Below are 16118 nucleotides of genomic sequence, written 5' to 3'. Positions count from 1 at the left end.
TGACCTAGAACATTATGTTAGTTCCCATTACACAACATAATGATTTGGTATTTCTATACAGTTCAAAATGATGACCATTTATAAAACTATGTTATTCTATGTCACTATACAAAGATACTACATAGTTAATGACTATATTACACCCACTATACCTTTCACACCAGTGACATTTATTTTGCAGCTGAAAGTTTGTACCTCTTAATCTCCCTCATCTGTTTCTTTCCTGCCTCCACCCTCTCCCCTCTGGCAATGACCTGTTTGCTGTCTGTATCTATAGCTCTATTTCTGTTTTGTTATGTTTATTTGTTTTGTCTTTTTAGATTACACATTTAAAGTGAAATCATACAGTATTTGTCTTTTTCTTTCTGACTTATTTTACTTAGCTTAATACCCTCTAGGCCCACCCATGCTGACATGAATGACAAGACTTCATTCTTATTTTTTGGCTGAGTAATATTTATTGTGATCTATATGTATATACACACACACACGTGCACACACACACACACACACCTCTTCCCACTCTAGAATATGTTATTCAGACTGATACACCATCTGTATCAGCAATGCATTACTGAATTCCAAAGTGAATTCTTATTTTAAAATATTTTTATGTACTAAAGCACGGAGGAGTAAGGGATTCTAAAGATGATAATCACTGAAAATTTTCAAAAAAGATAGTTTTATTGGGAGCATTTACTAAATTCTTAAGACTGTAAATATAAAAAGAAAAAGGTAAATTACATTAGATATATAATCCTTATCTTTCAAGAGTTGAAAAGTACTACCTTTGTTTTGTTTCATAGTATTTGGAAGTCTGTATTTCTTCAATTCTATAAATGTAAACAATATTGTACTTCCCATGTTGCTAATGGAGCTTGAAATTAGGGTAGCCGTTTTTGTATCAGCATCATGATGATGTCAGCAATTCACATGAAAAATGAAACGTAACCAATACAACTACTACAGCCACAAACATAGCCAGCTTTCCGGGTTTGAAATTGGCTGACCGTATATAATAATGGATGGTGCAGGAAAAGAAAACATTCTCTTTTCTAGGCTTTGTAAAACCAATAGCAAGTTTGTTGATGAAGAATCCTGTAAAGCTATGCACTTAGTAAAAAAGTTTACATTGGACTCCAAGGTCAGTATTGTAAAATTTGATACCAGGTCTACATCCGTGTATCACTGTAAGAAGCAGGGTTTGGTAATTATTGGCATTTGCTCAATCCCACTTATAAAACAATTAATGATTTTTTTCATCTAAAATTACATTGTAGAATAGATAAACAAGATTACACTGTATAGCACAGGGAAGTATACACAAATGTTATGCTAAATCACAGAGAAAAAAATGTGACAATGAGTGTGTATATGTCCATGAATGGCTGAAAAATTGTGCTGAACACTGAAATTTGACACAACATTCTAAAATGATTATAAATCAATAAAAAATGTTAAAAAATTACATTTTAATTATGAATTAATCAGTTGTCCTATATTTAATTTCTAAAAACATGTGTGATAACTCAGCCTTGTCCAAACAATAAAAATACTGATATCAATTATCCAAATTAAAAAAAAATTAGGTATTTCAGAACCAAGAAAATTTGTGTTAGACATAAATTATGTACTTTACTTCAGATTAACTTTTTCCTAATTTTAAGATAACTTTAGTGAAGGTAAGAAAAAATCTTTTTGCAGAAAAATAAATCTGTAAATAAAAACCAACCTCAATCTATTAAAAGGCTCACCATTAGTCATCATTACATGGGACTGGTTCACAAACTACAATACACATGAAAGTGTAGCTGCGAAGTTATATGACTGATCGTTCTTTGCCATGAAAGAATGCAGTACCCTGTTGCTCGTGCAGTTGTGAAACATTTTTTCCACAAGTTCCCAAACTTGCCTCTAGTGGAGCTTGAGTATCTACTATATATTGTAGCAGATTTATCCATTGCATGTGGATTCAAGTTTTAGAAAATGTCCTAAGGATTAAGAATCAAGACTGTGCATAAGGTGACAGAGCATTACTTCATCAGACGTAAAGTGTGAATTTGAAATTTCTGGATCATAAGGAATTCATATTAAGACTTCCTTCCCAAGGCTCTGTTTTTAATTCCAGCTATATCGAGGTAGTGGTTATATCAATAAAAATCTCTCTCTCTCTCTTCCCACAGATCAGCAAGAAATAATATGAGAAAAAATTGTCAGATATTAGAATAGCATTTTAGAACAACTTCTCTTATTCACAGGATAATTCTCTAGATATTTAGGAAATTTATAAGAACTCTTCAAATGATCTGTAAGTCTAACGATCCTACTTGAAAATCAATACAACAGTAAAGCCACACATTAGATTTATATGAAATGATAGACAAAGCCTCTTTCCTTAAATTTCAACTATAGAATGTTTATTTTTTTGAAGCTGTGACAAACACTATATGACAGATGTTTAGAAAAGCAAAAATGTATAGTAAATGTTGTCTAAATAAATTTTCAACTTATCAAGCAAATGGTGAAACAAACATTTTTGTTATGCTAGAGGGAAAATAGCTGCTTTATAGAGATTTTTATTTTGGTTAAAAGTAGATCTTTTTTTTTTTAAACCTTCTAACGAAAGGAAGCAGTCTATGAGCATTTCACACAATAGCTGGGCAGCTGTCTGTTTCATTCTTGCAGGAATCTTTCTTTAATCTTCCAGGGTTCACTTGTTTTATGTTCATTGGGTCCAGTATGGAACTCGTACTTCGGCCATCATATATTTAGTCATCGTAGACTGTACTAGAATCAAACCTTTTTATTTGGCCTGAATTGGCCAGTCATGTGTGCATACTTCCGTTTGCTTGATAAGAATGAGTTCCCCTTGGTTTATCTTTTGTGAGTTTTTTCTTCCCTCTTGTATGGTTTGCATAGACCTCGGTAATTGGAACAGATATTTTTCCCCCGCTTTATTGATACATAGCTGTTATACATCCCAATATGTAACATAACATTGTGTAAGTTTAAGGTGTACAACATGACAATTTGGTATAACTTACATATTGTGAAGTGATAACCACAATAAGTTAGTTAACACATCTATAATCTCACATAGTTATCGTGTTTGTGTGTGTGTGTGTGTGTGTGTGTGTGTGTACGGTAGAGAACATTTAAGATCTAATCTCTTAGCAACACTCAAGTATATAATACAGTATTTTTAACTATAGTCAACATATTACACATTAGATTCCCAGAATTTATTCATCTTCTAACTGGAAGTTTGTACCCTTTGACCAACATCTCCATCTCCTCCATCCAAACCCCCTGTCAACCACCAATCTATGTTTTGTTTCTATGAGTTTAGATTTTTTTGAATTCCACATACAGATTATACAACATTTGTCTTTCTTTGTCTGACTTATTTCACTTAGAATAATGCCTGCAAGAGTCATCCATGCTGTCACTAATGGCAGGGGACCCTTCTTGTTATGGTTGAGTAAAATTCCATTTTATACATATATAGATCAGTAAGATATAATATGTTTTAAATATAACATTATATTTATCTATTCATCCATATGCAGACACTTAACTTTGTTTTTCCTGTCTTGGCTATTGTGAATAATGCTGCAATGAACATGGAGGTGCAGCTATCTCTTTAAGATAGTGGTTTAATTTCCTCCCAAAGTATACCCAGAAATGGGATTGCCAGATCACATGGTAGTTCTCTTTTTAATTTTTTGAGGACCCTCCATACTGTTTCTCATAGTGGCTGCACCGTTTTACATTCCCACCTACAGTGCTCAAGGGTTCCCCTTTCTCTACATCCTTCCAGCATTTGTTATCACTTGTCTTTTTGATAATAGAAATCCTAACAGATGTGTGGTGATATCTCATTATGGTTTTTATTTGGATTTCCCTGTTGATTAATGATGCTGAATACCTTTTCATGTACCTGTTGGTCATTCGTAGATCTTTTTTAGAAAAATGTTTATTTAGGTCTTTTATCCATTTTTTAAATTGAATTATCTGGGTTTTTGCTATTGAGTTGTATGATATATATTTTGGATGTTAATCTCCTTTAAGTGGTGGATATTAATTCCTTATTACATATATGCTTCGTGATTTTTTTCTCCCATTCTCCTTTTCCCTTTGCTAATTATTTCCTTTGCTCTCCAGAAGCGTTTTAGTTTTATATAGTCCCATTTGCTCGTTTTTTCTTTTGTTACTTGTGCTTTTTGTGTTATATCAAAAAAAAATGTTGCCAAGACCAATGTCAAGGAGTTTCTTCCTACATTTTCTTCTAGGAGTTTTATGGTTGAGGTCTTACATTTAAGTCTCTAATACACTTTGAGTTATATTGTGTGAGTGGTCTAAGATAAGGATTCAATTTCATTTTTTGCATGCGGATATTCAGTTTTCCTAACACTGATGAAGAAGCTATTTTTACCCACTGAGAATTCCACAGATGGCATCCAAACTGGAAAGAAAGAAATAAGACTATCTCTGCAGATGACATGATCTTATATATAGAAAACCCTGAACATTCCATGAAAAAACTGCTAGAACTAGCAAATGAATTTGGTAAAACTCATCAGGGAGAAGGTAAAGCTCAAGTGGTAGAGCGCATGCTTAGCATGCACAAGGTCCTGGGTTCAATCACCAGGACCTTCTCTAAAAATAAATAAATAAACCTAATTACTCCCCCTCCCAAAGAAAATAGTATCAAAAACAATAAAGTACTTAGGAATAAATTTAATCGAGAAAATGAAAGATCTGTACATTGAAAACTATAAGACTTTGATAAAAGAAATTGAAGAAGACACAAACAAATGGAAAGATATGTTTGTGGATTGGAATAATTAACATTGTCAAAAATGTCCATACTACCCAAAGCCATCTATAGGTTCAATACAATCCCTATCAAAATTCCAATAACATTTTTCACAGAGATAGACATAAAATATTAAAATTTGTATGGGATCACGAAAACTCGAAGTAGCTAAAGAAATCTGATCAAGAACAAAGCTGGAGAACAAAAGCATCATGTTTCCTGATTCCAGTTTACATTATAGAGCTATAGGAATCAAAACGGTATGGTATTGGCATGAAAACAGACACACAAACCAGTGAAATGGATTTGAGAGCCCAGAAATAAATGCATGTGTATACAGTCAACTAATCAAGACTACTCAATAGGGAAGGGATAATCTCTCCTATAAAAGGCCTTTTTCTGTTCTTTTTAAATTTTCTTTCTGCTTCTCCATGCTAGCTAATTAGCAGATATTTAACACTCTTCTGACATGAATTAATCTCCATAAAAGTGTCAGAAACAAAAGCACGTCTTAAACAGTGGACCTAGTGTGAGCAATTCTTGATGATAAATTTACCTAGTCTCTCCAGATGCAAGTTGTTCACATTGACTGTTCAATGATTTAGGTGGAATAATGCAGTAGTCAAAGTTAACTTAAAATGGTATGTTATAATACAATTATTTTACCCATGAAAGCATGACTAATAGCTAAATGAAACTGTTCATTTTTCCCATTATATATTTCTTTATTTTTTGTGAGTTAGGTTGAAACAATATTTCAGTATACATTTTATAAAGAATTTAGAATAACACAATTTTTGATTGAGGAAGTGTTTGATATACTAAAATGCTACTTCATTTATCTATATTCTCCATTGTGTGCTTTTTTTTTAATGTAGTTGTCACTCGAAACACTTAGTTATATATTTTGTCTTAGTGGAAGAAGAAAGTTCAACTGAATCTGCACCTTTAAACACAGATCACAGCAGTTGTTCCTCAATTCATTACACTTTCTAAATCCCCAAATCTTGCCTCCTTACCAAATATTAGAGTTCACAGCCATTATTTCCCTTTCCTTGAACAGTAAAATAACAACCAAAAAAAGATCTAAAAGCTGAAGAATGAAAGCAGTGAAATTGATTATACAAGACATCTTCTATTGTCCCTTAAGGTACGTGTCCTTCTCTCTCTTTGCTAATTTACTTTAGAGAAACTGATCTTCAATGCCTTTCAACATTCTGCTCTGCCACATTGGTAAACAGATGTCCAGCTCTGTGGCTATTCTAACAAAACTCAATTATAGCTATTTTTAAAAAAAATTCTGTGTAATTTTTCACATATTTCACCTATTTTACCTTCCTCATTCACATTGAACTTAATTCTCTTTATGATAATCACATAATTTTCATATTTTGATTTTTCTTTCAAATAGTCCAAAATTCTCATTGTCCATATTACTTTATATTTATTTTTCCACAATTGTTTATCCAAATTGTCATATTTACTACAACATTTTGTTTCACTGATTTATTTTATCCAAATTGTCTTCTTGATGCTTTTTCTTCCACAAGGGTAACCTAAAACTCCTCCCCACATTTTTTGAAACATTTTTGCCTACCACTGTGATTTTTCCGGCAAAGATATAATTTTAGATACAATGTGAGATGAAGACAGAAACTTCCCTCCGAAACCTTGGATTAATGTAGTGGTTGATGGAGATTCAATCCTCGGACAAATACTTTATTCAGATAGACCCTTAAAGGATGGAAGGCAGATTGCGCCTTCAGAGAGTTTGCATGAAGTACCATATTGGGAATGCTAAAAACGCAGAGTGAGCATGTTTTGTAAAAAATGGACATACTTAAGTTAATGTGAATTACCCATTTACTTATGTTTTCATAAGCATCCTATTAACTAATAGCAGGTTTTGATATACTGTGTGTGAGTGATTTCCATCACTCACTTCAACAGCAACAAATCTATCATGTATCTTTATGGATGTATATTGTTGAAATCTTAAGTCAGACTTTTGATTATTCAGCATTCTGTAGAGAGTTTAATTATTAAAGTCTCTCATATCCAAAACCATTTATGATTTATAGTATAACAAGAAGCAGAATTTGACTGTTTTCAAATTTTCTGTTAGCCCCATGATTTTTCCAGAATATATTGTTTATTACTTTTCCTTCTTTTTTCTTGTTTTCTCCTCTTTAAGGATACCCTGATACTACACATATTCCACCAAATTTTAAAGGTCTAATCAATAATGACATGATGATTGCCCTTTACTCTCTCTCCCATTAATGCTCAATACCTAGATTTCACAAGAAAATCTGCCATAAGAAAGCTACTTGTTTCTTTCAACAGGAGTCATTGATTTTTTTTTAATACACTACAGTGTCTTTCTCTATGCTGTAATTATACACCTAAACAACATACATCTTAATTTTCATTTTCATTTGCAATCCCAGGAAAAGAAAGAAAGGAGTCAATGGCACAGTTATAGGGTTGTGGAAAGCTGATTCGTACAGTCAATGGACAGCCAGGCTTTGAGTTGTAACCTGTAATACTTGATAAAGATCAGGAAAAGGACAACCAGGTTAGAGAAGGGCCACCTTTTTTAATTGAAGCTAACAGCTCATTACTGATATGATTAAGGTGCCTCCCCGAAGTCATTAATACATGTAAATGAAGATGGAAATTTTTAAACTTTAATATGAAAAGGGAGTATGTTGAAATGAGAAAGGATGTTATAATAACAGGTACAAACTCAATGATGATGATCATCAAAGAGCCTAGGGGGAGAAAAACAGAAGTTGAGGAAGAAGAACATATTAGTATTTCCCAGCACAGGCCTTAGAATGAGTATGCTTTAATTCCAAATAACCAGAAATGTCCCCACATATGCAGTATATAATTCATTAGACTACCATGGTTGATCATATCACCCTTATGAAACTTCTCAGTTCTCATGAGCTGACCCTATATTTACCAAGCAACTCAATATTTGGGGTCAAAAAAAAAATCCTGAAATAGCCTATCCAAAAAGAAACGCATATGATTATTATTGATGTTTCCTTTAAATATATTTAGCGTGGCCAATTAATCACTGATTTTCAACTTTATAAATCTGTCTCCTAAATATATAAATGCATGCTTTTTACAGTGAATTTTTTCATCAAGATCTAACCAGAGAGATTACCTAAGTAGTAAGTAGAGATTGAGTATAGGCATTCAAGTTTCTTTCTCTTCTCTGTCAACATTAACTCCACACTTGTGGGCATCTGAATTTCTAATATCTCAATTACTTTACATTTTTCTTATTATCAAGTACTTCTTCACTTCACAAGATGCTATGAATGATAGTATGAGGGCTAGCAATACTTTTAAATATGTGCAAAGCACACAAAGCAAGAAATTGTGGTTGTTTGTATGTTTAACATTAGGGAAATATAATAACATCAAATCTCTAACTTTGCAAATGTGCACAATGATGCAACATTTAAATACCTATGCAGCCTTCTTAAATACATCCTGAAATAGCACTCCATGGAGGTTTGGAACCCTGATAAGACTTCACAAGATGAAAGAACAGCTGAAGAAATGTATAGAATACCTTAGAAAAGAAAGACTACCACTGATGCATGTGTAGGAGAAAGCAAAGGATGCAGAAGCTAGGAAATTTTGGATTCTTATTAACAAAGTGTACACAAGCGGTCACAACAGCTTTCTTTAGCTTGCTGTGCTCTCTGCACGCATCAAGCACCATGAGTCTTTCCTTCCTTTTTTTGTAACAATTTTTAGGAACCATCTAGAATATATGATTCATGAATCCAACTAACTTATTTCACTCATTGATGTATCTGCAAAACATACGTTAAAAACTAGCACAAAATTCAATCAATATCTTTGAAAGAATACCCACATAAATTTAGTTATGGTGCTGAAGCCAACATCTTCCCTTCTAATTGTTTGCAACAACTAGGAAAGATTAAAAGAAACATGCAAACATGGGTTTGTGCAGCAGTTGAGAAAGATCGTGCTGGTATTTTTGCAAATAAATGGTCATTGTTTTCCCACTATAACCCATGTTCTCTCCTTTTAAACCTCTTTAGTCACTGAAAAACCGGTAAACTAGACAAGGTTGTACAGGTAATATGACTCACAGATTTCTATCTTTAATACTACATTTTGCATTTGAAATAAATTGGTAGGAATAACATTGCAGAATAGGTAACCTAACTAGAATGAAATCACTTTCTTTGGAATGTATATATATATCTATATACAAAGCCATACATATATTCTATTTTGTTTACTAGCTGGTGGACATTCAGCATGTTACTTAGTTTCATCACCTATAAAATCAGGATATTAATATTACATATTTCCCATTGTTGGTAAGTTAATTAAATGAGATGAACTCAATGCATGCATATAAACCGTATGATATAAGAAATGTCATGAGAGTAAGAACTTAATAAATATTAACTACTCTACAGTTATTGTTTATATTTGTTTCATAGAATAAGATCAGGTAGATGATGGAATTACCAGTGTCTTCTATGTACATTTATGAACAAGTGTGAATTTTTTAACAGCACATGGATTATTTTTATAATCAAAATAAAGTCATCTTAATTTTGAAATAACGGACTATAATTTGTGAGATATGCTATTGAATTCTGCATAATTATACTATTTCCCCTGAATTCAGTCAGTTTTTCTTCAACCATAACTGCTACTCTAAGAACACCTAGGCCTTCTCTGTATACAATTTGTTTCATTACAGTTATCACTTAAAATTTTAAAATATCTAAATTCTGCAAATTTCTAGTGAAGACTTTAGTCACTAAATTTGCAAATTCTATGGGATCACTCTTCTCTTTATCCTTTGTTATTACTAAACATAATAATTATGAAATTCTAACTGACACATCTGGTATAAGAGTATTTATTTATAGAATTATGAACTATTACAGAAGAAATGAACCTAATTACTAAGTTATTTCAAATTCTTGAAGTTAAACAGTAAAAGTGATTGCAGGCCTTTTGGGGGCCAGGGCTGTTCATTATTCATCTTTATATTCCCAGCCTCCAGCATAGTGCATGATAAATTAAGTATTTAAATAGAATTAGCCAAGAAAGTTCTCATTTCTATGGTTCCTTACAGTAGAATAAGATTTGATGATTCAAAGAAAAAAATGTCAAATGTGAAGCAATTCATTCAAATTCTTGCACATGTTCACTGTGTCAAAAGTCAAAGATACTACCAAGAGTATAAGTAAAAACACAAACAAAAAAACAAACATTCCTATTTTAGTCTTATTGCTGAAAGATTCATGGCATTAACTAATGAACATAATGTTCTTTCTAAAGTGTTTATTTCCTATATAATAGGTATTGCCATTTCTTTGTTAGAATAAAGTAAGATAGTAACACAATTGTAAGTGAATTCAGAAATTGATGGATAATATTGTTAAAATGGCCTTACTACCCAAAGCAATCTGCAGATCCAATGTGATCCCTATCAAATTATCCAGAACATTTTTCACAGAACTACAACAAATCATCCTAAAATTTATATGGAATCACAAGAGACCCAGAATTGCCAAAGCAGTACTGACGAAAAAGAACTAAGCCGGAGGAACAAGACTCCAAGATTTCAGACAATACTACAGAGTTACAGTAATCAAAACAGCATGTTATAAGCACAAAAACAGACATGGATCAACGGAACAGAATAGAGAGCCCAAAAATAAACCCATACACTTATGGTCAACTCATCTTTAACAAAGGAAGCAAGAATATACAATGGAGAAAAGACAGTCTCTTCAGCAAGTGGTGTTGGGAAAACTGGACAGCCACAAGTAAATCAGTGAAGTTAGAACACTCCTTCGTACCATACACAAACATAAACTCAAAATGGCTTAAAGACATAACATAAGACACTATAAACCACCTAGAAGAAAACATAGGCAAAACATTTTCTGACATAAATCTTAACAATGTTCTCCTAGGGCAGTCTACACAGGCAACGGAAATAAAAGCAAAAATAAACAAATGAAACCTAGTTAAACTTGTAAGTTTTTGCACAGCAAAGGAAACTACAAACAAAATGAACTACAAACACCCTATGGAATGCTAGAAAAATATTTGCAAATGATGTGACTGGCAAGGGCTTAATTTCCAGAATATACAAACAGCTCATACAACTTCATAACTAATAGACAAACAACCCAATCCAAAAGTGGGCAGAAGACCTAAACAAGCAATTCTCCAATGAAGATATACAAATGGCCAATAAGCACATGCAAAAAATGCTCACAATTGCTGATTATCAGAGAAGCGCTAATCAAAACTACACTGAAGTGTCACCTCATACCAATCAGAATGGCCATCATTCAAAAGCCCATAAACGATAAATGTTGAGGAGGGTGTGGAGAAAAGGGAACCCTTCTTACACTGTTGGTGGTAGTGCAGTTTGGTGCAGCCATTACGGGGAAAACAGTACGGAGATTTCTCAAAACACTAAAAGTAGACTTACCATAGGATCCAGCAATCCCACTCCTGGGCATATATCCAAAAAAGATGGAAATCCTAATTCTAAAAGATACATGCACCCAAATGTTCATAGCAGCACTATCTATAATAGCTAAGACATGGAAACAACCTAAATGTCCATTGACAGATGACTGGATAAAGAAGTTGTGGGGTATATATATATATAAAATACTACCCAGCCATACAAAACAACAACATACAACAGAACAACATACAAAAGAGCAACATGGATGGACCTGGAGAGTGTCATTCTAACTGAAGTAAACCAGAAAGAGAAAGGAAAATACCATCTGGTATCACTTACATGTGGAATCTAAAAAAAAAAGACATAAATGAAATTATTTACAAAACAGAAACAAACTTATGATTACCAGGGGGGTAAAGAGGTGGGAAGGGATAATTTGGGAGTTCAAGATTTGCAGATAGTAACTACTATACATAAAATAGATAAGCAACATTTCTTCTGTATAGCACAGGGAACTATATTCAATATCTTATAGTAACCTATAATGAAAAAGAATATGAAAACAATATGTGTATGTATGTATATATGTGAAACATTATGTTGTACACCGGAAATTGACACAACATTATAAACTCACTATACTCCAGTAAAAACAAAAGCAAAAACAAGTAGATGGAAGAAATACATAATCTGTACAAAACTTGTGACTTTGTTTCTAGATGTGGTTATTTTATCAGGAGAGCCCTTATTATTTATTAAGAATTCACAACATAGTTTTAAAGGCTTAAACATCTGGGGAATATACAGAACGATAAAAAAGGAAGCCTAGTTTCTAGGATGAGTACTTCTGACATGCCAACGAGAGCAAACGACAAGGCATTTGCCAACTTGTAAATGCTGGGAAAGCTCCCTAACTCACAGCATTGTTTCTTCATGATAAATTCACTTTACTTTTCCTACATGAGCTTGGAAACATTGCCAAACTCAAAAGGAGAATGGGTGGAAGGATCACTCCTGAGAGCTTTCACCTATTTCCTGTTGCTAAGGAAACCACTTCCTTTGTACCTGTTCAGAATAGCAGCTTCCTTTGAATCCTGCCTTTCAAGCTCTATTTTCTAAAGCAAACATACAGATACATAACCCATGTTTTGAAATGTACACCAATTGATTGTTTGTTTCTAATATCTGGTGAAGAAGTGCCATCCAATTACAGCAGTAAGTACTCGCAGATTAAAACACTGGAGGTAGACAACTTCTCTTTGTTGTTTTATATTTTGTAGAATCTACAGAGTTTTCCCAATCTACAAAAGAGTCTGAAAACCTATCACTATGACCTGTGAATATGTATCTCTCAACATTGGCTGCAGTAATAAACCACTTTTGATTTTTAATAGAATTGGGAACCATGATATTTAATTACTTCCTAATGAGTGACAGAGTTATTGCACATTAACATAATTGCCTGAAGATCCTTTGTTGAGACAATACGTGTCTTCTTATTTTCATCTAAAAATACTGTGAAAATTCTCCAATTTTACTTCTTTAACATTTGTGGATGGGTTAGCTCAAATGATTTCAGTGAATTGGCTTTGAAAGATAAAAGATGAGAATTGGAGTTTTATTTTACCACGATGATGGTAGTGTATATTCGCCAGCCATTAACAACAGCATGTGCGGACATTGGCCATAAATACTAGCTGATTTCATAACTTGGATTGTAAATGCTGTAATTATATGCTGTAATTCACATTCTACAACTGAGAATCATAGCCCAGTCCACAGCTTTATTACAACATTCTCATTAATGTCCCATTTATTCGAGATCTCTCAAAGAATTCCTTTGAGCACCCATCATGATATTTTTAATTATACTCTTTATATCTTTCCAAAATGTTTTGGACCTGTCTGACGTGCTTTGATGTGTATGGTGCCCTAAAGCCACAGACTACAAACCCAAATTACATCACCACAAAGTTAAAATGGTTTTGATTATTGTATCTATAAAATAATTCCCTTCACTTGTTTACGTCTATTCAGTGATTATAGCTTTTGTGAAAAAAAAAAACAATTGTTTTCAATTTCAGTTCTGGAGAAAAGTATGCTCCTAAGTATTAAATTGACTTATTTAATTGACTTCCACCATTGTGTACTATTATGCTTATTTATTTGACTGGCTTATTGCTTTCAGTTTAACAACTATTGATATCATGCCACATTTCCTGCAGGGACAACGTTGTTTTCTACACAAAGAGAAACGTTAAAGCGTAAATGTGCTTTAATTTCAAGGAGAATGTTTCACTGATCAGAATAAGAATGCATGGTTTAGTTAACTCGCTGATTTTTTTACATTAGGTGTTCGATAAAGATATTTGCTCAGCATTGTCAAGCATCAATTTTTACGCAGGGAAGTTGTAGATTTGTATTTACCTACTACAATTTGGGGGCATGTTCAGGGCATCCCACTTCCATGCTTTGTCAGCTGATTAAAGAATTGATTTGAAATTTCAATATTTGGTACAATTTCATTTCTTGGAGACCCGGATTCATTCTTCTTTCACTAGTTGGTAGCATATTGGCACTTTGATTTGAAAAACAAAACAACTGCTTTGGTTCATCAGGTTTCTGTGTGCCTCCGGTGGTATCTTGTCCGATGGCTTCTGTTGGCTAATGGCACTGCAATTAGCATGGTGCTGTGTGCCTTTCGTAGTGTGCTGCTATGCTCGCCTTAATTGAAATCTTTCTCTTGTGTCTGTGATCATTACATCACCTTGATGCCTGGAACAGCTGCTCATGTGGAGTGTGCGGTAACGCTGCCTCAGCCCTTTGAAGCTGGGGGTTTGATTAGCAGGATCAGATGAGCTGCTAGAGGGTGTCTGACTCTTCCCTCCAGTATCTTCAAATGCATTTTACAAATTACCTACTTATCTTAATACTATAAATATGCAGATACTTACATGCCACTTACTGTATAAAGTGAAATTTTACAGTGGAAAATTATTCCCTTGCATACGTTTTTGACTTAAAGGTCACAGCTTCAGAATGTTTGATAAAGATATTACATACCATTTTGAATCCAGTGGAAAATAGTTTTAAACACAAGGGAAGGCATGACGTTATTTTTCTTTTCTATCCCCCTTCCCTTTGACTCTGGAATGTCTGCATAGCATATTCTAAGTGGTGGATTTTCCCCATTCTTTTCCTAACAAACACACTAATATATATGATTTTTAAGGATCCTCAGAATGCTGCTTTAGGACTGGGTTATCCTTTACACTTTTTTTTTTAACAATTATAGCAAAAGGAAAATAATCAAAGGTGGAGAACAAACATTTTAAAGAACATGCAGGATTCTCTTGTCAAGGTAAGGATTCTATTCAAATAGTGAAAACGGGAAAAAAAAAAAAAAGCAAAAATGATGTACTTTAAAGATGGTGTGCACAAAAGGAATCAAGAAACAGAAAGCTGAGAGTTTAACCGCAACTGGCCACCGCAGAGGGTTGCAGTATTATGGAATAGGGGCAGTTTGTAGATTGATGGCAGAGGATTTTCAAAGCTACAGGCTGCAGAAATAATTGCTTCCCCTCAGTTATTATTTTTTAAATGCATAGAAACATATGCAGCAGGGAGGAAAGCAATGTTGCTCAAAATTAAATTGTCCCCTTTTTCAACAGAGCTTAGAGTGATCAGCGTAGAATCGGCTACGTTCTGAAGAAGCTAAGTTGGTGAGGAAGTAGCTGAGCCATTCCCTTGACCTGCAGGGCGACCAGTAGGCCCAACAGGTCTGGCTGTGCAGGACTCTGGATGGTATCTGGGGGACGAACTCAAGAGCATGAGTGGCAGAAGGAAATCCTGCTTTGTAAGGCTGGAAATAAACTTCTAGTTAACCGTGTTCCTTGATGATGTGACTGTAGGTGATTTTCCTCTTGTTTGGGATAATTTGTGTAGTAAATGTTTTATACAACAAATAGTCGTACTTTAATTATTATATTTTTCTTTAAGTTATTTGACAAGGTACTCATGGTAGAATGGCCCCCTAGAAGGATCGGTCCTTACATTTTCACTGAGCAAGTCTTTATAAGGATATTTGTCTGCTTTATAAGCCAGCCAATAACATTAGCTAAAGTATTAGTTAAAAAATTGAACATACGTGATGCTAGTTAAAACATGTGTGACTTAATTTAAAATCTTATTATTCAATTAAATATTTTATAAGTATGTTGTGTAAGAAAGACCATTGCCTAATTTACCATGTTAGTTGTCATAGATACAAATGCAGTGAACTATTCATGAGAACCTTTATCAGTTTGTGCTTCATCCTTTGTGGTAACGGTAGCAAAGATGTTAATAAATAAAGTAACAATGCAGATAAATCTTGGCCATCTTATGCAGGTGACTATACACTAAGTTTTAAAAAATTACACAAATTTCTCCATTACATTTACAAAACTAAAGAGTATATTGTAGTATATGTGTGTGTATAGATGCATGTAATCTTCTAATAAACATATTGTTATAACAATTAATACAAAAAACACATATTAGACTGAACCCCATGAAACAGTCATCTTTGCAGGTCAAAAGCAGTTGCACACTAGCATATGTGTGTACATGGTAGGCTTGCCATTTAAAGAAAATTTGCTTTTGCAAAAGAAAGCAAAATCATGTTGTTTCTCAGTTTGGTAAATGGATGTTATAGTGTATCAAAATTAATTTTTAAAGTTTTATATAATAGATCTAATCATTTACTGAAGGTCATTTCTTGGAAATGAATATTCTGACAAATTTAAATAT

This window comes from Vicugna pacos, chromosome 29 (genome assembly GCF_048564905.1).
Source record: "Vicugna pacos chromosome 29, VicPac4, whole genome shotgun sequence".
NCBI lineage: Eukaryota > Metazoa > Chordata > Mammalia > Artiodactyla > Camelidae > Vicugna > Vicugna pacos.
The sequence above is the reverse complement of the archived record's forward strand: the minus strand, read 5'-3'. Positions refer to the sequence as shown.